This window comes from Pongo abelii, chromosome 16 (assembly GCF_028885655.2).
Source record: "Pongo abelii isolate AG06213 chromosome 16, NHGRI_mPonAbe1-v2.0_pri, whole genome shotgun sequence".
Taxonomy (NCBI): Eukaryota; Metazoa; Chordata; class Mammalia; order Primates; family Hominidae; genus Pongo; species Pongo abelii.
The window spans coordinates 44,509,724-44,531,749 of NC_072001.2; the positions used below are offsets into that span (position 1 = coordinate 44,509,724).

Below are 22,026 nucleotides of genomic sequence, written 5' to 3' on the forward strand. Positions count from 1 at the left end.
AAACGTACAAAAAATTAGCTGGGTGTGGTGGTGTGTTCCTGTAGTCCCAGCTCCTTGGAGGCTGAGGTGGGAGTATGGCTTGAGCCTGGGAGGTGGAAATTGCAGTGAGCTGAGATCACGATACTGCATTCCAGCCTGGGCAACAGAGTAAGACCCTGTCTCAAACAAACAAACAAACACAAAACCAAAAAAAAAAAAAAAAAAAAAAAGAGAGAGAGCAAGAAAGAAATATAAACATTCAAGGACATGTAAGATGGAAACAGCCATAACATACACAGACACTTGCTGCAAGAGCATGCCTGAGGCATTTATTCACTGCCTAGGCTGCCCATGTGCTATCACATTTTTCCTGGTTTGAATACATATAAGATAGGAAGAGGGGAGGGGACAGAGTTGCTCTGGCTGACTGCCTACCATGTGGCCTTCAGGAATGCACCTTCAGGAAAGCTCCACTTGGGCTAGGGCCCCACTCCTGGGCACCTACTGGCACCCTCCCCTCTTGGGCTCTGGGTAAGACCTTGCTGTTGTCCTTGAGGGCAGTGGGGGTTCTCACTCATCACTTAGAGGATGAGGCCAGGCAAGCTGCCTGGAGAAAGGGAGAGGATCCAATGGCCAGAAAGACACAGTGTGCTGTCCTTGCATCCTCTGGGTGGGAAGAGTCCATCTTTTGTGACCACAGCTCTGAGAAACACACTGGCTGAATGTCTGAGACACCTTTAAGCAGGCTCAGTGCCAGCCAGTTGGCCCCCTCACTGGCACCAGATCCCAGATATCCTTCTCTCCCACAGCCTGCACTTGAGGTACTTGTTTTGTGTTCAAGCTTTTTATTTCCCTTTCCTTTCCTAGACAGGACTGAATGCTAGCCACACCGTCACACTGCCTCCCATCACACATGGTGTCTCCTGCCGCCACAGTCCAAGGATGTTCCAGTGGTGGTGTTCTTCTGAACTCTTCAGGGCTTACTTAGTGGAGGTGAGCCTCATCCAAGAATCACCTTTCCTTTACAACACAGGAGCAACCTACTGCATGCCAGGGTCCAAGAGGGGAGACAGGGCCTGGAGCGGTGGCTCATGCCTGTAATCCCAGCACTTTGGGAGGCCGAGGCGGGCAGATCACGAGGTCAGCAGTTCGAGACCAGCCTGACCAACATGGTGAAACCTCGTCTCTACTAAAAATACAAAAATTAGCCGGGTGTGATGGCGGGTGCCTATAGTCCCAGCTACTCAGGAGGCTGAGGCAGGAGAATTGCTTGAACCTGGGAGGTGGAGGTTGCATTGAGCAGAGATCGCACCACTGCACTCCAGCCTGGGCAACAGAGCGAGGCTCCATTTCAAAAAAAAAAAAAAAAAAAAAAAAAGAGGGGAGACAGACCTTTTTCAGCATCTTCATTCCTTGGGGCAGCTTGACCTCCAGCAAGACTGGCAAGGACAATGGTGCAAGGAGCACGGCCTGCCCATGACCTGAACTGGAAATCCAGCCTATGTAATGATATTAGCCTGAGTTCCTGGTTAACATTTTATAGTGACCCATCAAATATGCATAAAAACATAAGGAAGCCTGGGCACGGTGGCTCATGCCTGTAATCCCAGCACTTTGGGAGGCCGAGGCGGGCAGATCATGAAGTCAAGAGATCGAGCCCATCCTGGCCAACATGGTGAAACCCTGTCTCTACTAAAAATACAAAAATTAGCTGGGTGTGGTTGGGGGAGCCTGTAATCCCAGATAGGCTGAGAGAGGATAATCGCTTGAACCCAAGAGGCGGAGCCTCTTGCAGTGAGCTCTTGCACTGCTCTTGCAGTGAGCCTGGGGGACAGAGTGAGACTCCACCTAAAAAAAAAAAAAAAAAAGAAAGGAAGGAAGGAAGCTTGCAGTTTTGATTAATGATAAAGGCTGGTGTTTCCATGGTCCCCATCCCTGGGAAGATCTGTGGGCTACCTTCCCAGGTTTTTTTTTTTGCCTCTGCAACCTGGTCTAGGGGTTCAGAGTTGGGAGATGAGTAGAACTGAGTGGCTTTGCTCCACTTTTTTCCCTTAATCCTGGCAAAGGGTCCCATACATCATAGCTGTTAAGATGCTCACAGCTTCTCTGAGGGCAGAGTTCACTTCATTGCTTTCTTTCTTGGGGTTTCACTCCTTTCATTCTGCTTTTTATCCTTTCCTGGCCTGGTTGACTCTGGATATATCATAGATCCTTTCTGAATCTTCTTCTGTATTTGTTAAATGGGGTTAAGACCCTTCTCTGGCCTTTTCACTAGAATACAACAAAGATCAAATCAGCTTTCATTGATAAGAGAGCTTTGTATACTGCAAATTATAAGTATCAATTGTGATGGCCATAATCTAGGATTAAATTGCATTCCCTAACACAAAACTTTCCATTCCTCAGTATGATAGTCAGAGAGGATGCTAGTAGTATGTTTTCAGAAATTCCTTTTTTTTGAGACAGAGTTTCGCTCCATGCTGGAGTGCAGTGGAGTGATCTTAGCTCACTGCAATCTCCGCTTGCCGGGTTCAAGTGATTCTCCTGTCTCAGCCTCCAGAGTAGCTGGGATTACAGGCGTGCCCCACCATGCCTGGCTAATTTGTGTATTTTTAGTAGAGATGGGGTTTCACCGTGTTGGCCAGGGTGGTCTCAAACTCCTGACCTCAGGCGATCCACCCACCTCACCCTCCTAAAGTGCTGGAATTACAAGCGTGAGCCACCGTGCCCGGCCTGTTTTCAGAACTTCTTTATCTCCTAGGCCAGCCAGAAACATTAGTGAGAACTTGGAAAACAACTGCTGCATGTCTGGGGTTGACATAATGTCTGTCCCCTCAGTGGGTCTTATCTTCTGCCCTGTGAACAGTGATCTACCTCATGTATTCACAATTCACAGTCTTGCTCTTCCTTTCATTCAGGTAAGCAGGTAGTCTCAGGCCAAACTCCCCAAAGGTTATGAATTCAGGTTCTGGATTCCCATCTAGAATCAGTCTACTTGGGCCCGGAACATTTGGAGCCCATGTAAATACTGAGTGTGTGTGTGGTGTGTGTGTGTGTCTGTGTAGGGAGGATGAACTTGAAAATGCTATGGATATAAATAATGGAGTAGCAAGGAGGACCTTCTGTCTGATTACAGTAAAATAATTCTAAATTAATAGGAGAGGGGAATAGGAAAGATGACTAAGAGAAAAGCTAATTTCTGATAGAAACTTAGGGAGCAAAATCTATGTATCTAAGCAGTGGCTAAGAGGGAATGAGACATGATGTAAAACCTGAAGAAGAGGGGTCCTGGTTTTAGCTTAGTCCAAGGGCAAAAGTAATAGGAGAATAAAACAGTCTTCTACAATCTGTAGATTTCTTCTTGTTCTGCTAGAAAAGACAGAGTTGGTGGGGGACAGTGGGGTGTTTAGGACTATATGGTACCTTCTTGAAAACACATACAGATAGCTTAAGGACAGACAGCATGACCACAAGTCTTCAATCTGTCATTTACTTGCACTTGTGGGTGTGTGACATCTACCTCTGACTGGAAACAGCAATTGGAAGGCGGCCTTCGTCTCTTACAAGAGTGCCTGTTCCTATGTGAGGAGCACCCAGGACTTCAGCTGGATGACAGTGGGAAGCTGTTGATGTAGTGGCTTTGACAGCTTCAACTCATGTCTGCTTTGGTGTCAGACACTCCTGATCTTTCCCGAGCTTTCACGCAGTACAGTAGGAAAAACTGTAGGCTTCTCTTCTCAGTAAAGGACTAGATATTGCCACTCATCACTCCTCTTAAGTCTATCTACAAAGAGTGAAGAAGCATGTCAGAGCTTACCCATCGGTCCTGAACTGACCTCTGGAGGTCTCTCAGTTGGCCACAGTTTAGCTCTGTGTCCTCATCACTATGAGGAATTAGTCTTCCCTTCGCATCCACCAGGAGGAGGTAGAGGGCATGCCCGTCTGGGTGATGCCAGGACCAGCGCGCTTCACAGGGGTTTGTAAGCATCCCCTCAACCTCCCTTCCTTTTCCTGGCAGCAAATAGTAGAGGTTAGCGAGGATCAGCCTTGTCTCCCTGAGTGGGGAGGAGGGAAATGGGGGAAGGGAGACAGCATATCGAAATGCACTTCCAAAATGAAAATGAAGAAAAAAAAGAAAAAAAATGATTTCTGTGGCACATGGTGCTACTGAGGGAGAGGTGATGACAGCCTCCTCCCATTTCAGAACAGTTCCCAGCGTTGTCTGTAGGCGGATTCACATGACACATTCTTAAACCCAATTCCATTCTGTGTTGCGTTTGCTCCTTGTTCGCATCTCAGGAACAATGTATCTCTACATCTTTGTATCTAAGTTTGATTCTGAATGGATTGTCTAGCTGAATATCCCGGCTGCCCCGCTTGTAATGCATTTGTGCCAGTACTTAGCCTTTTGAGTCATGAAACCCCATCAACCCAGCTCTCTGCATCTGCACATGACCTGGAATACCTGGAATACCTGGAGAGTTACTAAGAAGTTGGATGTTCTTCACGATGTCTCGATGTGAAAAAATACAAATGCATATTGCTGGAGGAAGTAATACCAATGATGCAGATCTGCCTGGAAATTATTCTGAACCCAGCTGTCCTTCCTGGAAAATGAAATTTTGGTTGTGGCATTTTTTGATTGATGTCTCTACATGAGGAGGTTTTTGGCTTTTTAGTGTTGCTGCTTTTCTGTTCTCACTCCTCTAAGAATCTTTGCCAAAATACCACTGACATTTGAGGAAGAGAATAGAGACAGTTTGGTTTCTTACTTGTAAATTCCTCTGTTTCCTTGGTGATGTAAATAATTATGTAATATATAAAAAGTTTTTAGCAAATTCAAATTTTGGTTTAAAAAAACAGGTTTTGTTACCTGTGGTAAAGTCTACAGGAACAATCTCAGAGAGCTAGAAACTGTCTGTTCCTCCTTAACTCTTTTTACTATTATTATTTTTAAATTTTTAGTAGAGTCACGGTTTCACCATGTTGGCCAAGCTGGTCTGGAACTCCTGACCTGAAGTGATCTGCCCGCCTCGGCCTCCCATAGTGCTGGGATTACAGGCGTGAGCCACCGCGTCCACCCGTGTTCCTCTTTAACTCTTTTTAAATTAGAAAATCTAGCCAGGCGCAGTGGCTCACGTCTGTAATCCCAACACTTTGGGAGGCCAACGCTGGCAGATCACCTGAAATCAGGAGTTCAATACCGGCCTGGCCAACATGGTGAAACCCTGTCTCTACTAAAAATACAAAAAATTAGCTGGGCATGGTGGCAGGTGCCTGTAATTCCAGCTACTCAGGAGGTTGAGGCAGGAGAATCGCTTGAACCCGGGAGGCAGAGGTTGCAGTGAGCCAAGATCTACCATTGCACTCCAGCCTGGGCAACAAGAACAAAACTCTGTCTCAAAAAAAAAAAAAAAGGAAGAAAGATAAGAAAAAGAAAATCTCCCCTGAAACATAGGGCCTACTGAGACCCCAAATCTAATGCCATTTTAAACATGCACTTTTAAAGTGCTTACTTTAAAATTGCTTACTGAAACTTTTAAGTTTCAGTAAGTCTGCCCAGGTGTGCGGCTGGTGTATGGCCCTGTCAGAAGACAGCCTAGAATAATTCTCTGCCACCTTCAGCTTTATTAGGAGAATCCTGTCCAAAGGGCAGACCCAGAGTCCAGGAATGTGAAAGGAAGGGCAGAATCACCTCAAACAGCCCGAAAGGACTGAGGAATTCCACACATCTGGTTTGTGGAATCTTCAAGGGGAGAGGTTATATTAGCAGAAGAAAATAGGAGACTGCTGGTCTGGAAGAGGGCTCACTGTATTTGCACCCTCAGAGGCATACTTTTTACTCTGGCTATTCTAAACTTTTATATTCACTCAAGTTCCCCATTTTCCTCTTCCTTTTCCATCAGTTACTCTTTTACTCTTGGCAAATCACCTTATCTACTTTCTATCTTGTGGGTAGAAATATGAGCACTACCTTTTTTTTTTCTTTTTGAGACAGGGTCTCACTCTATTAACCCAGTCTGGAGAGCAGTGGTACGATCACGGCTCACTGCAGCCTCCACCTTCTGGTCTCCATCGATCCTCCCATCTCAGTCTTCTGAGTAGTTGGGACTACAGGCACACATCACTATGCCCGGCTAATTATTATCATTATTTTTTTTGTAGATATGAGGTCTCACCATGTTGCCCAGTCTGGTCTCTAACTCCTAGGCTCAACTGATCCTCCCACCTTGGCCTTCGAAAGTGCTGGGATTACAGGTGTGGGTCACCATGCCTGGCTGAGTACTGCCATTTATTAGCTGTGTGACCTTGTTAAAGTCACCTCACTTCTTGGTGACTCTGTTTCCATAACTGTAAAATGGGGATAACAATAGTACATACTTTAGGAGGTTGTAAGGATTAAGTGAGTTAATATATTACAAATTGTTTAGGCTAGTAAATGTTAGGTCTTATGATTATTACTGAGAAGACAGAAATCAATGACATGAACTGCATTATACAAATTCCTCTCCACCTAAAAAATACCTGCATCATTACCCATCACTTCTTCTCTTTCTACTTCAGAGCAAATGACTGTCTTATTTTCTTTTTTCTTTCTCTTTTTTTTGAGAAGGAGTCTCACTCTGTCACCCAGGCTGGAGTGCAGTGGTGTGATCTTGGCTCACTGCAACCTCCGCCTCCCTGGGTTCAAGTGATTCTTCTGCCTCAGCCTCCCAAGTAGCTGGGACTATAGGCGCCCACCACAATGCCTGGCTAACTTTTGTATTTTTAATAGAGACGGGGTTTTGCCATGTTGGCCAGGCTGGTCTCTAACCCCTGACCTCAGGTAATCCACCCGCCTCGGCCTCCCGAAGTGCTAGGATTATAGGCATGAGCCACCGAGCCCAGCCAACTGTCATTTCCTAAATTGGCGCTTTCCACCTGTGTCTTGATTCTATCTTCTCTTGTCTCCTTAAGGGAACTTATTGCATGATTTATTTTCTCCTTCACATTTTAAATTGGTTCCTTTGTCCTGGCTCCTTGTTTTCATCTCACATGCATTCAGGTCTCTCCCATTTGGAAAAGGCCTCTATATGACCTCACTCTCTTTAAGCTACTGTCCCATTTTTTCCTCCTCCTTTTACTGCCAAATACTGTGTGCCTCCATGTCTTCATGACTCATTCTCTCATTATTCCTCTGCCATCTGGCTCTTTCCTGCAACACCCCACTCTAGCATAGCTGTGCCTATGGTCATCCAGCTCTAAATTCAAAGAACTTAAAAAAATGTTTAAGAGATGTGGTCTTGCTTTATTGCCCAGACTGGAGTACAGTGGCTATTGACAGCCACAATTACAGCTCACTGCAGCCTCCAACTCCTGGGCTCAAGCAATCCTCCTGCCTCGGTCTCCCCAGTAGCTGGGACTATAGATGCACATCACTGCACATGGCTCCAAAGGACTTTTCTTGATTTCTGTTCTCCTTAGCCTCTTTGCTGTGATCAATATTGCTGACCATCATGTGCTATGAGAAATCCTCTCCTCTCTTGGCCTGTATGCAAGTCTGCTGTGCTGCTGCTTCTCCTGTCCTGTGGCTTCTTTGTCTAATGCCTCTAGAGGCTCCATTTCTTTCTTTCCACTCCTCAGCTGTGGGAATGGAGAAAGGTTTGATGGCCAACCTTTTGATTTCTTTCTTTCTTTTTTTGAGATGGAGTCTTGCTCTGTCGCCCAGGCTGGAGTGCAGTGGTGTGATCTTGGGTCACTGCAACCTCCACCTCCTGGGTTCAAGCAATTTACCCGTCTCAGCCTCCTGAGCAGCTGGGGTTACAGGCACACACCACCATGTCCAGCTAATTTTTGTATTTTTTTTTTTTTTTTTAGTTGTCCATTCATCTTTATTCCTTTATTTAATCCTCCCCATGTGTTATATAAGCTTAGGTATATAACTTCTATTACATAAAGAAGTAGTAAAGGCACAGTGTTTACTTACACAATTACATGTAGTGAATTAGCACTTTTGTGACTCAGAGACATGAATGTCAACAATTTTAGAGCAGAGCTCATTTGCACAGTCATAAGGTTTTCATGGCTGCTGTGACTCTGCAGATAAGCATTTCAAAGCAGGCCCCCCAACCAGTGGCATCAGAACCAGTGGCATCAGGGGAAGTATAAACAAAGAAAATTACAGATTATTGTGCCCACACCCCAGAAATTTTGATTCAAGTTTGAGATAGGGCTGACAAATCTTTATTTTTCCAAAGCTCCCTGAGTGATCTATATGTATAACCAGGCTCTGAACCACTGATGCAGGGCACCATCCTGAGGATAGTAAAGCAACAAAGTTAAAACATGCTGACTTTTTTTAGACCCTGAAATTACCGATTTGGTGATGGGTGTTAAGGTTGACAATAAAAACCATTTCTCCAGTGTGGTCATGGCTTGAGAGAGCCATGCACTTTCCCCAGGTCATGGATGGCCTTGTTCTCCAGCAGTTCCATCTTCTTGTCGCTTGGTCTCACCACATTGTTCAGCATTGCTCTAACCACAGTCACCACAAGCACAGAACGCCCACTGGCCCAAGATTCTGGTAAGGTGCCAAAGAACTTTCTAACCAACCATTCACCTGGGCGGGATTCTTGCCTATCACATAACAGAACTCCAGGCCTAAATACAGAGTAACGATCAAATTTTAATTCTTTAACCTTGGCTTCTACTTCTCCCTTAACTTGTAGATATAAAAAATTGCTTGACTTATCAGCTCTTTTAGAGGATAGCAAGTTGAAATGTTTGCACCCTCCAGCTTTTGCCAGCTCTGCGGACTTCAGCACATAATCTCGGTCAACACGAACAAATCCCTCCGCCCCAGCTTTCACTCTGGTGGTACCCAGGCAACAGAATCCAACATCATGACCTTGAAAGGCAGAAGCGTAGTCATCCAACTTTTCAAAGTCCACCACTTCTTGATTCACATTTTTTATAAGCTTGCTCGTCGAAGGTGAGCTTCCTCCGGCCAATGAGCGTTACTTTGGAAAACAGGCCCTGCTCCAGGATTTCCTTTAAGAGCACTCTGCCGATTTCTCTGCTGGCGCCCAAAATAAAGACGGATTTATTCTGCATCCTGAAGTCTTCCCGAAGCTTCGACAGTGCTTCTGTTTCGGCCACGCCGGCTTGGTCTTCCGGATGGCCTCGCGGCGACGCTCAATTTTTGTATTCTTAGTAGAGATGAGGTTTCACCATGTTGGCCAGGCTGGTCTCGGACTCTTGACCTCATGATCTGCCTGCCTTGGCCTCCCAAAGTGCTGGGATTACAGGCATGAGCCACCACTCCTGGCCCTGATTTATTTCTGTACTCATACTCTTTGATCTTTTTCTCATGCCTTATTATATCTCTAAATGTCTCCTGAACACTCATCCTTTACCTTTCTTTTTTATTCTTTTAAGACAGAGTCTCGCTCTTTTGCCCAGCCTGGAGTGCAGTGGTGTGATCTCAGCTCACTGCAACCTCTGCCTCCTGAGTTCAAGTGTCTCCTGCCTCAGCTCCCAAGTAGCTGGGATTACAGGCACCTGCCACCACACCCGTCTAATTTTTTTTTTTTTTTTTTTTTTTTTTTTGAGATAGAGTCTTGCTTTATTGCCCAGGCTGGAGTGCAGTGGCGCGAACTCGGCTCACCACAACCTCCGCCCCCTGGGGCTCAAGAGATTCTCCTGCCTCAGCCTCCCAAGTAGCTGGGACTACAGGCATGCACCACTGTGTCCAGCTAGTTTTTGTATTTTTAGTAGAGCCAGGGTTTCCCCATGTCAGCCAGGCTGGTCTTGAACTCCTGACCTTAGGTGATCTGCCTGCCTTGGCCTCTCAAATTGCTAGGATTATAGGCATGAGCCACCATGCCTGGCCTTGTCCTTCATCATTCTTTGTTCTCACTTCCTCAGTTTCATCATACATCATGTTTGCTCCCACTTATTTTGGCCACACTAGCCTTTTTTTTTTTTTTTTTTTTGAGACGGAGTCTCGCTTTTGTCGCCCAGGCTGGTGGGCAGTGGTGCGATCTTGGCTCACTGCAATCTCTGCCTCCTGGGTTCAAGTAATTATCCTGCTTCAGCCTGCTGAGTAGCTGGGATTACAGGTGCCCGCCACCACACCGGCTAATTTTTGTACTTTTAGTAGAGATGGGGTTTTGCCATGTTGGCCAGGCTGGTCTCAAACTTCTTACCTCAAGTGATCCACCTACCTCGGCCTCCCAAACTGTTGGGATTACAGGCATGAGCCACCACACCCGGCCCACACTGGCCTTCTTTTAGTTTCCTGAAGGTGCTGTGGCATGTTTTTTGTTTTTGTTTTTGTTTTTTTTTCCTGGTTATTGTTAACTTGCATTTATCTTTATCTCTAAAAATTGAAATATAACTCGCTTACCACACAATTTACCCCTTTAAAGTATGCAGTTCGGTGGATTTTAGTATGTTCACAAAGTTGTGCAACTGTTACCACTATCTCATTCCAGAGCATTTTCATTGCCTCAAAGAGAAACTCCATACCCAAGAGCAGGCACCCCTTCTTCCTCTCTGCTCCCCATCACCCTCTGGCACTCACTAATCTACTTTCTGTCTCTATGCTGTTGGCTTTGGAACGTGCTGTTCCTTCTGCCTAGAACTTTCCCCATCTTGTCTCCTAGTCAACTCTTGCTCTTACCTTCAGCTCTCACTGCCAGCTTCCTCAAGCGGGTCAGTTCTCTTTATGCTTCCATATGAATATGTACCACTTTGTAGCATTTATCACAAATTGTATTTTAATATTTATTTATGGAATTCTTTGATTTATGTCTGTCACCCCAATAAGAGACATGAGGGCAAAAACTATATATATACTTTGGGAGGCATTCATAAATGAATAAAATTGGTCATCTCTGTCTATTACACAGCTTCACTTGAATGTAGTGGTATGCCACCTAACACAGCTAAGACAACATAAATTGTTTTTCTCTGAAAACCGATTCCTCCTTCGGTCTCCCCGATTTGATGATGCTTCTTCATTCTCCAGGGCACACAGGCTTCGTTTCTTGGAGACATTTGACTCCTTTCCTCTCTCCTATCTCCCACATTCAGTGCTCTTCAAATTCTTCAGTCCTTTGGATGCTTGTACTCCAGCCTTTCACGTAGTGTTCTTAGTGCTCAGTTAACATCTAGTATAACTTTTGGAAGTATCTGCAGAGAGGGAAATGGCTGCAGCCACGAGGATAGGTGAGCCTTCAAGGACTGCTAGAGGAGTGAAAGAGAAACAGAAAAAGAAAAGGAAATGGCAGAGGATGGCGACCTAGGACACAGCCATACAACAGAGGCCTGGAGAATACTTACCACTAAAGTAACGAGAGAAGCAGAAGGAGACCCCGACTAATGTGCTGTAATCCATTCACCATTTACCGAGTATCTGTTACTTGCCAGGTACTTAGATTATGGTGAGACGAAGATGAATCAGAAGCTGTCTCTTTGTTGAAGGAAGTCAGGGTCTAGTGAAAGAGAGAAGCATGTAAACAAAACCTTACAATACAATACAATACAATACAATACAATACAATACAATGCTTGGTAAGTATTATAATAAAAGTGTTCACAAAATGTTCTGCAAGCCAGAGAAGGTGGTGACTAAGACTCTCTCAGGACAGGGGTGGGTCGAGGTGGGTGTCACAGGATGCCTAGGACTTTTTAGCAGCCTGAGATCGCAAGGAGTGACATACAAGAAGACAGAACAACCTCAAGAAGCCGGGGCCCATGTGGAACTTCAAATCATTTTCTTTAGTTTTAGTGTAAAGAAGGGAATATTGGCTGGGCGCAGTGGCTCACGCCTGTAATCCCAGCACTTTGGGAGGCCCAGGTGGGTGCGATCACGAGGTAAGGAGTTCAAAACCAGCCTGGCCAAGATGGTGAAATCCTGTCTCTACTAAAAATACCAAAATTAGCTGGGCGTGGTGGCGGGCACCTGTAATCCCAGCCACTCGGGAGGCCGAGGCAGAGAATTGCTTGAACCTGGGAGGCAGAGGTTGCAGTGAGCCGAGTTCACGCCACTGTACTCTAGCCTGGGTGACAAAGCGAGACTCTTGTCTCAAAAAAAAAAAAAAAAAAAAGAAGGAAATATCTTGGGAATTCAGGCTGGGGTGACTTTGTGTTTGTGAAGAGTCTCCTAAGAAGCTATGGAGGTTACTTTTTATTCTCTAGCTGATGGAGAGTCACCAAAGGTTGGTTGGTTGGTTGGTTTTTTTGAGACAGAGTCTCGCAATGTCGCCCCGGGCTGGAGTGCAAAGGCGCGATCTCGGCTCCCTGCAACCTCCGCCTTCCCGGTTCACACGATTCTCCTGACTCAGGCTCCCGAGTAGCTGAGATTACAGGCGCAAACCACCACACCCGGCTAATTTTTTGTATTTTTAGTAGAGACGGGGTTTCACTATGTTGGCCAGATTGGTCTTGAATTCCTGACCTCGTGATCCGCTCGCCTCGGCCTCCCAAAGTGTTGGGATTACAGGCGTGAGCCACTGTGTCCGGCCTTTTTTTTTTTTTTTTTTTTTTTTTTTTTTTGAGACGGAGTCTTGCTCTGTCCTCCAGGCTGGAGTGCAGTGGCGCGATCTCGGCTCACTGCCAGCTCCGCCTCCCGGGTTCGCCATTCTCCTGCCTCAGCCTCCGAGTAGCTGGGACTACAGGCGCCCACCACCATGCCCGGCTAATTTTTTTGTATTTTTAGTAGAGACGGGGTTTCACCGTGTTAGCCAGATGGTCTCAATCTCCTGACCTCGTGATCCACCTGCCTTGGCCTCCCAAAGTGCTGGGATTACAGGTGTGAGCCACCGCGCCTGGACTTTTTTAAAAAATCAACTTCATTAAGGCATAATTTATATACAATATAATATATAGATTTTAAGTATACAGTTCAGAGTTTTGATAAATGCATACATTTGTATAACCATTACCCTAATCAAGATAGATAACTTTTTTTTTTGAGACAGGGTCTAACTGTGTTGCCCAGGTTGGGGTGCAGTGGTGCGATCTCAGGTCACTGTAGCCTCAACCTCCTGGATTCAAGTTATCCTCCCACCTTAGCCTCCCCAGTAGCTGGGACTACAGGTGTGTGCCACCACACCCGGCTAATTTTATTTTTTGTAGAGATGAGGTCTCACTATGTCATCCAGTCTGGTCTCAGACCCCTGGGCTTATGTGATCCTCCAGCATCAGCCTCCCAAAATGCTGGGATTACAGGCGTGAGCCACTGTGCCTAGCTGATACAGAACATTTCTGTCACCTCTAAGTCCTCTTGTGCCCCTTTGCCATTGATCCTGCCTCTTCCCACAGGTAATACTGTTGTGATTTCTACTCCCGTATGTTTTGGTTATAGATTGTTATATCTGTAGATTGTTTTGTCACCCCAAAACCCAGTGGCTTAAAAGAATAAAAATCATTGGCTGGGCGCGGTGGCTCACACCTATGATCCCAGCACTTTGGGAGGCCGAGGTGGGTGGATCACGAGGTCAGGAGTTCAAGACCAGCCTGGCCAACATGGCGAAACCCTGTCTCTACTAAAAATACAAAAATTAGCTGGGCGTGGTGGCAGGCGTCTGTAATCCCAGCTACTCGGGAGGCTGAGGGAGGACAATCGTTTGGACCCGAGAGGCGGAGGTTGCAGTGAGCTGAGATCGCACCATTGCACTCTAGCCTGGGCAGCGCAAGACTCTGTCTCAAAAACAACAACAACAACAACAACAACAAAAAAACTAATAAAAATCATTTATTTGCTCATGACTTTGCAATTTGGTCATGGTTTAGTGGAATCAGTTTGTCTGCTTTGTGGGTCACCTGGGGTAGCTTGACTGGGGCTGGAGAATTCACTTCACTCACATGGCTGGAGAGTTGGGATAGGCTCTGGGCTGGGAGCTCAACTAGAACTGTCTTCCATGTGGCTGTTTGGGTTTCCTTACAACATGGTGGGTGGGTGCCAAGAAGGAGAAAGTTGAAGCTACCAGTGCTTGTAAAGACCAGACCCAAAACTGGTACAACATCACTTCAGCTGTATTCTACTGACCAAAGCAGGCACGAGCCTAGAAGAAATTCAAGGGGATGGAAAAATAAATTCCACTTTTCAGTGGGGAGAGTGACAAAGATGGGCCATCTTTATTCCACCACATCGTAGATTAATTTTGTCTGTTCTAGAATGTCCTACAGAATGGAATCATACACTGTGTATTAATATATGTCTGGCTTTTTTTGCTTATTATGTGTTTTGAGATTCATCTATATTGTTTTTTCCTTTTTTTTTTTTTTTTAAATAGAGATGGCTGGGGGATTTCACTATGTTGCCCAGGTTGGTCTTGAACTCCTGAGCTCAAGTGATCCTTCCACCTCAGACTCCCAAAGTGTTGGGATTACAGGCCTGAGCCACTGCACCCAGCCATTCATCTATATTGTTGATATATCAGCAGTTCATTCCTTTTTATTGCCAAACTCCAGAACTCCATTCTTTTTTTTTATTGCTGAATATAGTCCATTGATAATCAATTTGTTTACTTATTTATCTGTTGATGGACATTTGAGTTGTTTCTAGTTTTTGGTTATTATGAATAAAGCTGTTATAAAATTTTTAATACAATAGTTTTTTGTGTGTGTTGGGTACAGTGGCCCAGGCCTGTAATCCTAGCATTTTGGGAGGCCGAGGTGCGTGTATTGTTTGAGCTCAGGAGTTCCAGACCAGTCTGAGCAACATAGCAATACCTTGTCTCTACTAAAAATAAAAGAAATTTTAGCTGGATGTGGTGGCGCACACCTGTAGTCACAGCTACTTGGGAGGCTGAGGCTGGAGGATTGCTTGATCCTGGAGGTTGAGAGTGCAATGAGCTGTGTTCATGCTACCACATTCCAGCCTGGGCAACAGAGTGAGACTCTGTCTCAAAGAAAGACACAAAGTTTTTAGTGGATATATGTTTTCATTTCTCTTGAGTAAATACCTAGGAGTTAAATTGCTAGGTGATAGAGTAAGTATATGTTAAATTTATAAACAATTGTCAAGCTGTTTTCCAAAGGGTTGTACCCTTTTTTTTTTTTTGACGGAGTTTTGCTTTTCATCCAGGCTGGAATAAAGTGGCATGATCTTGGCTCACTGCAACCTCTTTCCTCCGGGTGCAAGTGATTCTCCTGCCTCAGCCTCCTGAGTAACTGGGATTATAGGCGCCTGCCACCACGCCCGGCTAATTTTTGTATTTTTTAGTAGAGATGAGGTTTTGCCATGTTGACCAGGCTGGTCTCGAACTCCTGACCTCCAGTGATCCACCCGCCTCACCCTCCCAAAGTGCTGGGATTACAGGTGTGAGCCACTGCGTCTGACCAATTGTACGATTTTTTAATAGAGATGGGGTTTCACTCTGTTGTCTAGGATGAAGTAAAGCAGTGCAATCCTACCTCACTGCAGCCTGAATCTCCTAGGCTCAAGAGATCCTTCAACTTCAGCCTCCCAAGTAGCTGGGATCACAGGTGCACACCACCACTGCTGGCTAATTTTTAACTTTTTTTGTAGAGACGGGGTCTGACTATGTTGCCTAGGCCGAATTGTAGCAGTTTATACTCCCAGCAGCAATGTATGAGAGTTTTAGTTGCTACAAATCCTAGCCAACACTTGTTATTGTCAGTCTTTTTATTATTTATTTATTTATTTTTGAGATGGAGTCTTGCTCTTGTTGCCCAGGCTGGAGTGCAATGGTGCAATCTTGGCTCACTGCAACCTCCCCCTCCCGGGTTCAAGTGATTCTCCTGCCTCAGCCTCTGTAGCTGGGATTATAGGTGCCTACCACCACACCTGGCTAGCTTTTGTATTTTTAGTAGAGACGGGGTTTTACCATGTTGGCCAGGTTGGTCTCGACCTCCTGACCTCAGGTGATTTGTCCGCATTGGCCTCCCAAAGTGCTGGAATTATAGGCATGAGCCACCACGTCTGACCTTGTCAGTCTTGTTAATTTTAGACATTGTAGAGGATGTGAACTGGTATCTCTTTGTGGTTTTAATTTGTATTTCCCTAATAACTGGTGGTGTTATGCATGTTTCATATGTTTATTGACCATTTGTAGATTTTCTTTTGTAAAATGTCAGTTCGTTTACTCATTTAAAAGATATTGGCCATTGAACACTTTCTGTTTTATGGAATGAATTATTGCCTGATTCTAGAACTGCAATAGGCTGGGCGTGGTGGCTCATGCCTGTAATCCCAGCACTTTGGGAGGCCGAGGCGGGCAGATCACCTGAGATCAGGGGTTCGAGACCAGCCTGACCAACATGGAGAAACCCTGTCTCTACTAAAAATATAAAATTAGCCTGGTGTGGTGGCACATGCCTGTAATCCCAGCTACTAGGAAGGCTGAGGCAGGAGAATCGCTTGAACCTGGGAGGTGGAGGTTGTGGTGAGCCGAGATTGTGCCATTGCATTCCAGCCTGGGCAACAAGAACGAAACTCCGTCTCTCAAAAAAAAAACAAAAACAAAAACAAAAAACCCCAAAAAACAAAACTGCAATAAAGCCAATTGAATTCTTTAAAAAAAAAAAAAATTGGCCAAGACTATACTTTCAGGAATCATTTCTATAGTTTGTTACTAGAGAAGTTTCTCTGAATGTGTAGAGCAAAATATATAATAAGACAAAAAGGGGGCCAGGCGCGGTGACTCATGCCTGTAATCCCAGGACTTTGGGAGGCCGAGGCAGGTGGATCATCAGGTCAGGAGATCGAAACCATCCTGGCTAACATGGTGAAACCCTGTCTCTACTAAAAATACAAAAAATTAGCCAGGTGTAGTGGCACACGCCTGTAGTCCCAGCTACTCAGGAGGCTGAGGCAGGAGAATCTCTTGAACCCAGGAGGCGGACGTTGCAGTGAGCTGAGATTGCACCACTGCACTCCAGCATGGGTGACAGAGCGAGACTCCATCTGAAAAAAAAAAAAAAGAAAAAGAAAAAGAAAAAAAGGCCTGTAGGCTGGGTGTGGTGGCTCATGCCTATAATCCCAGAACTTTGGGAGGCAGAGACAGGTGGATCACCCTGAAGGCAGGAGTTCAAGACCAGCCTGACCAACAAGGTGAAACCCCTGTCTCTACTAAAAATACAAAAATTAGCGGGGCGTGGTAGCAGGAGCCTGTAATCCCAGCTACTAGGGAGGCTGAGGCAGGAGAATCGCTTGAATCTGGGAAGCAGAGGTTGCAGTAAGCTGAGATTGCGCCACTGCACTCCAGCCTGGGTGACAGAGAAAGAATCCGTCTGAAAAAAAAAAAAATGAGAAAAATATATTGGTCAGCCTGGGCAACATGGCCAAACCCCATCTCTACAAAAAATACAAAAAATTAGCCAGGGGTGGTGCTGCATGCCTGTAGTCCCACTTACTCCCTAGTAAGTGGGAGGCTGAGGTGGGAGGATTACTTGAGCCCAGGAGGCTGAGGCTGCAGTGAGCTAAGGAGCTGTGATCTTGCAACTGCCCTCCAGCCTGGGTGACAGAGTGAGACCCTGTCTCCAAAAAAAAAAAAAAAAAAAAAAAAAAATTGGATTTTTGTTTTATTATTATTACAGTTTTTTTTTTTTTTTTTTTGAGACAGAGTCTCACTGTTGCCCAGGCTGGAGTACAGTGGCACGATCTCAGATCATTGCAACCTCTGCCTCCCGGGTTTGAGTGATTCTCCTGCTCAGCCTCCCTTGTAACTGGGATTACAGGCTCCTGCCACCACACCTGGCTAGTTTTTCTTCTTTTTTTTTTTTTTTTTGTGAGAGGAAGTCTCACTCTTGTCCCCCAGGCTGGAGTGCAATGGCGCGATCTTGGCTCACTGCAACCTCCGCCTCCCGGGTTCAAGCGATTCTCCTGCCTCAGCCTCCAGAGTAGCTGGGATTACAGGTGCCTGCCACCATGCCCCACTAATTTTTGTATTTTTAGTAGAGACCGGGTTTCATCAGGTTGGCCAGACTGGTCTTGAACTCCTGACCTCAGGTGATCCACCTGCCTCGGCCTCTCAAAGTGCTAGGATTATAGGCGGGAGTCACTGCGCCCGGCCATTTTCCTGTATTTGTAGTAGAGAGAGGATTTCACCATGTTGGCCAGGCTGGTCTCGAACTCCTGACCTCAAGTGACTGCCCACCTCGGCCTCCCAAATTGCTGGGATTACAGGTGTGAGCCACCGCACCCAGCCTATTACAGGGTTCTTAATATATTGTGGATTTTTGTCCTCTGTTAGATATATGTATTGTGACTACATGTTAATGAATCAGAAGTCTCAATATTAAAATATTAATTATTCATGAATTGATCTATAGATCCAATGCCATTCCATTAAAAATCCTACCAGGATTTTCATAGAAGTTGATGAGCCAATTCTAAAATTTATATGAAAATGCAAGGGCCAGGTGCAGTGGCTCACGCCTGTAATCTCAGCAATTTAGGCGGTCAAGGCAGGAGGATTGCTTGAGCCTAGGAGTTTGAGAGTAGCCTGGGCAACATGGTGAGACTCCTGTCTCTATAAAAAAACTTTACAAATTAGCCAGGTGTGGTGGTGCATAACCCTAGCTACTTGCGAGGCTGAGGTGGAAGGATTCCTTCAGCCTGCAAGGTCCAGGCTGCAGTGAGCCATGTTCATGACACTGCATTGCAGCCTGGAATAGCCAAAACAGTTTTGAAAAAGATAAGTTGAAGGACCTATACTACCGACCTCAAGACATATTATAGTTACAGAAATCAAGGCAGCATAGCAGTAGTAAATGGACAAATTAGGTCAGTTGAACAGAATACAACCTAGGAATAGACCCAAACATATACAGACAATTGATTTTTGACAAAGGTGTTATGTTATGATGGACCAGTCTCTAATGATGGACCCTAATCTATCAGGTCACACTCAATAGAGATTACATGTCATTGAATATCATGATTCCTACCTCCATGTATTCACATCCACATGTAATCTCTCTTGAGCGTGGGCTGATAGGTGTCAGAGGATGTCACAACTAGAGTTAGGTTTAAAAGAGACTATGGCTTACATTTTGGGGTAACTGTATCTCTCTTCGACTGTTTACTATCAGTAAAGCTAGCTGCCATGTTGTGAGGTAGGCCTGTGGAGAGGCCTATGGGGCAGGGAACCAAGGCCTGCCAAGAAGCACAAAGGAGCTTGGAAGCAGACTCCCCTCACGTTGAGTCAAGCCTTCAGTTGAGACTACAACCCTGGCCAACAGCTTGACTGGTACCTCATGAGACACTGTGAGCCACTGGCACCCAGGTATGCTGTGACCAGATTCCTGAAAAACAATGAGGTAATAAGTATTTGTTGTTTTAAGCTGCTAAATTTTAGAGGTAATTTGTTATACAGTAACAGACAACTAATACAGATGTCAAGGTACTTCAAAGAGGGAAAATAATGTTCAACAAATAGTGTTGGATCAACTTGACATCCTTATGAAATAAATGAATCTCCACCCCTACCTCACACCATACACAGATTTTTTTATTTTTATTTTATTTATTTATTTATTTATTTATTTTGAGATGGAGTCTCGCTCTGTCGCCCAGGCTGGAGTGCAGTGGTTCCATCTGGGCTCACTGCAAGGTCCGCCTCCCGGGTTCACGCCATTCTCCTGCCTCAGCCTCCTGAGTAGCTGGGACTACAGGCACCTGCCACAATGCCTGGCTAATTTTTTGTATTTTTAGTAGAGACGGGGTTTCATCGTGTTAGCCAGGATGGTCTTGATCTCCTGACCTCGTGATCCGCCTGCCTCGGACTCCCAAAGTGCTGGGATTACAGGCGTCAGCCACTGCACCCGGCCTTTACAGACATTAATTTGAGGTGTATAGTAGACCTAAATGCAAAACAGAAAACAATAAAAATCATGCAAAAAACACAGAAGAAAATTTGTACAACTTTGGGATGGGCAAAGCTTTATTAGGTAAGGCACAATAAGTACTCACCATAAAATAAAAAGTTGATACATTGGAAATTATCAATGTCTTATAAAGTTTATTTTTATTTTTAAAAGTAACAATTATTTTTATTCATTTTTTGAGACAGGGTCTCACTCTGTCACCCACGTTGGAGTGCAGTGGTGCACTGATAGCTAACTGCAGCTTCAACTTCCTGGGCTCAAGTGATCCTCCCACCTCAGCCTGCCAAATAGCTCGGACTACAGGCATGCACCACCACACCTGGCTAATGTTTTTTATTCGTTTCTTTTTTCAGAGATGAGGTCTTGACATTTTGCCCAGGTTGGGCTTGACCTCCTAACCTCAAACCATCCACCCACCTTGGCCTCCTAAAGTGCTGGGATTACAGGTGTGAGCCACCACACCCAGCTGATTATGAATAAAGCTTTTATAAACATTTGTGTGTAGGTTTTTGTGCAGACATGTTTTCAGCTCATTTGGGTAAATACCTAGGAACGTTTTTGTTTTTGTGTGTTTTTTCTTTGTTTTTAGAGACAGAGTCTTTGTTGCCTAAGTGGGAGTACAGTGTTGCCATCATAGCTCACTGTTAACCTCCAACACGTGGGCTCCTGTCTTGGCCTTCCAAAGCATTGGGCTTACAGGCATGAGCTACCACATCTGGCCTAATGCCTAGGAATGTTATTGCTGGGTAATATAGTAAGACACTTCATTTAGCTTTATAAGAAACTACCAAACTGTCTTCCATAGTGGCTGTATGATTTTGCACTAGTAATGCCTGAGTGTTCCTGTTCCTCTACATCCTCATCAGCATTTGGTGTTGGCAGTGTTTTGGATTTTAGTCATTCTAATAGGAGTGCAGTGGTATCTCATTGATTATTTTCTAATTTGAAAACTGTGGTAAAATACACATATATAAAACTTACTTTTTTTTTTTTTTTGAGGCTGAGTTTCACTCTCTTGCCCAGACTGGAGTGCAATGGCATGATCTTGGCTCACTGGAACCTCTGCCTCCTGGGTTCAAGCAATTCTCCTGCCTCAGCCTCCCGAGTAGCTGGGATTGCAGGCATGAACCACCACATCTGGCTAATTTTGTATTTTTAGTAGAGATGGGGTTTCTCCATGTTGGTCAGGACTGGTCTCCAACTCTCGACCTCAGGTGGTCAGCCTGCCTTGGCCTCCCAAAGTGCTGGGATTACAGGCGTGAGCCACCGTGCCTGGCTTTTTTTTTTTTTTTTTTTAAGACAGAGTCTCACTCTTTTGCCCAGGAGGCTGGAGTGCAGTGGCTTGATCCTGGTTCACTGCAACCTCCGCCTCCCAGGTTCAAGTGATTCTCGTGCCTCAGTTTCCAGAGTAGCTCGGATTACAAGCCACCATGCCTGGCTAATTTTTGTATTTTTAGTAGAGACAGGGTTTCGCCACATTGGCCAGGCTGGTCTCGAACTCCTGACCTAAGGTGATCCACCTGCCTTGGCCTCCCAAAGTGCAGGGATTACAGGTGTGAGCCACCACACCTGGCCTGATGGTATTTGACTTATTTCATATAGCTTAATATCTCCCAGGTTTATCTATACTGTCGCAAATGGCAGTGGTTTCTTTTTTATGGCTGAATAATATCTCATTGCATATACAATTTGGTATTCTGAAATAAATTTTAACATGCTATTGTCATTATAGTGGAATACTTCTATATTTGTAGGGTCTCACAGAGATAAAAGTTTAATTAGTGTAATGGTAGAGGAAATGGAAAGTAGGTATTAAATTTACAAAACATTTAGGCTGCCGGGCGCTGTGGCTCATGCCTGTAATCCCAGCACTTTGGGAGGCCAAGACAGGTTGATCACGAGGTCAGGAGTTCAATACCAACCTGGCCAAGATGGTGAAACTCCGTCTCTACTAAAAATACAAAAAAATTAGCCGGGTGTGGTGGTGGGCGCCCGCAATCTCAGCTGTTCAGGAGGCTGAGGCAGAGAACTGCTTGAACACATGAGGTGGAGGTTGCAGGGAGCCGAGATCATGCCACTGCACTCCCGCCTGGGTGACAGAGTGAGACTCCACCTCAAAAAAAAAAAAAAAAAAGACATTTAGTTTGGGTGCGGTGGCTCATGCCTGTAATCCCACCACTTTGGGAGGCTGAGGTGGGTGGACTA

General features: G+C 45.2%; 2 pseudogenes; one reads left to right on the top strand and one right to left on the bottom strand.

The window, feature by feature from the left end:
• Nucleotides 1–7,809: 7,809 nt before the first annotated feature.
• LOC129050043 (oxidoreductase HTATIP2-like) lies at nucleotides 7,810–19,042 on the bottom strand (annotated as a pseudogene).
• Nucleotides 16,528–16,604, top strand: LOC112129304 (small nucleolar RNA U3; annotated as a pseudogene).
• Nucleotides 19,043–22,026: the final 2,984 nt, after the last annotated feature.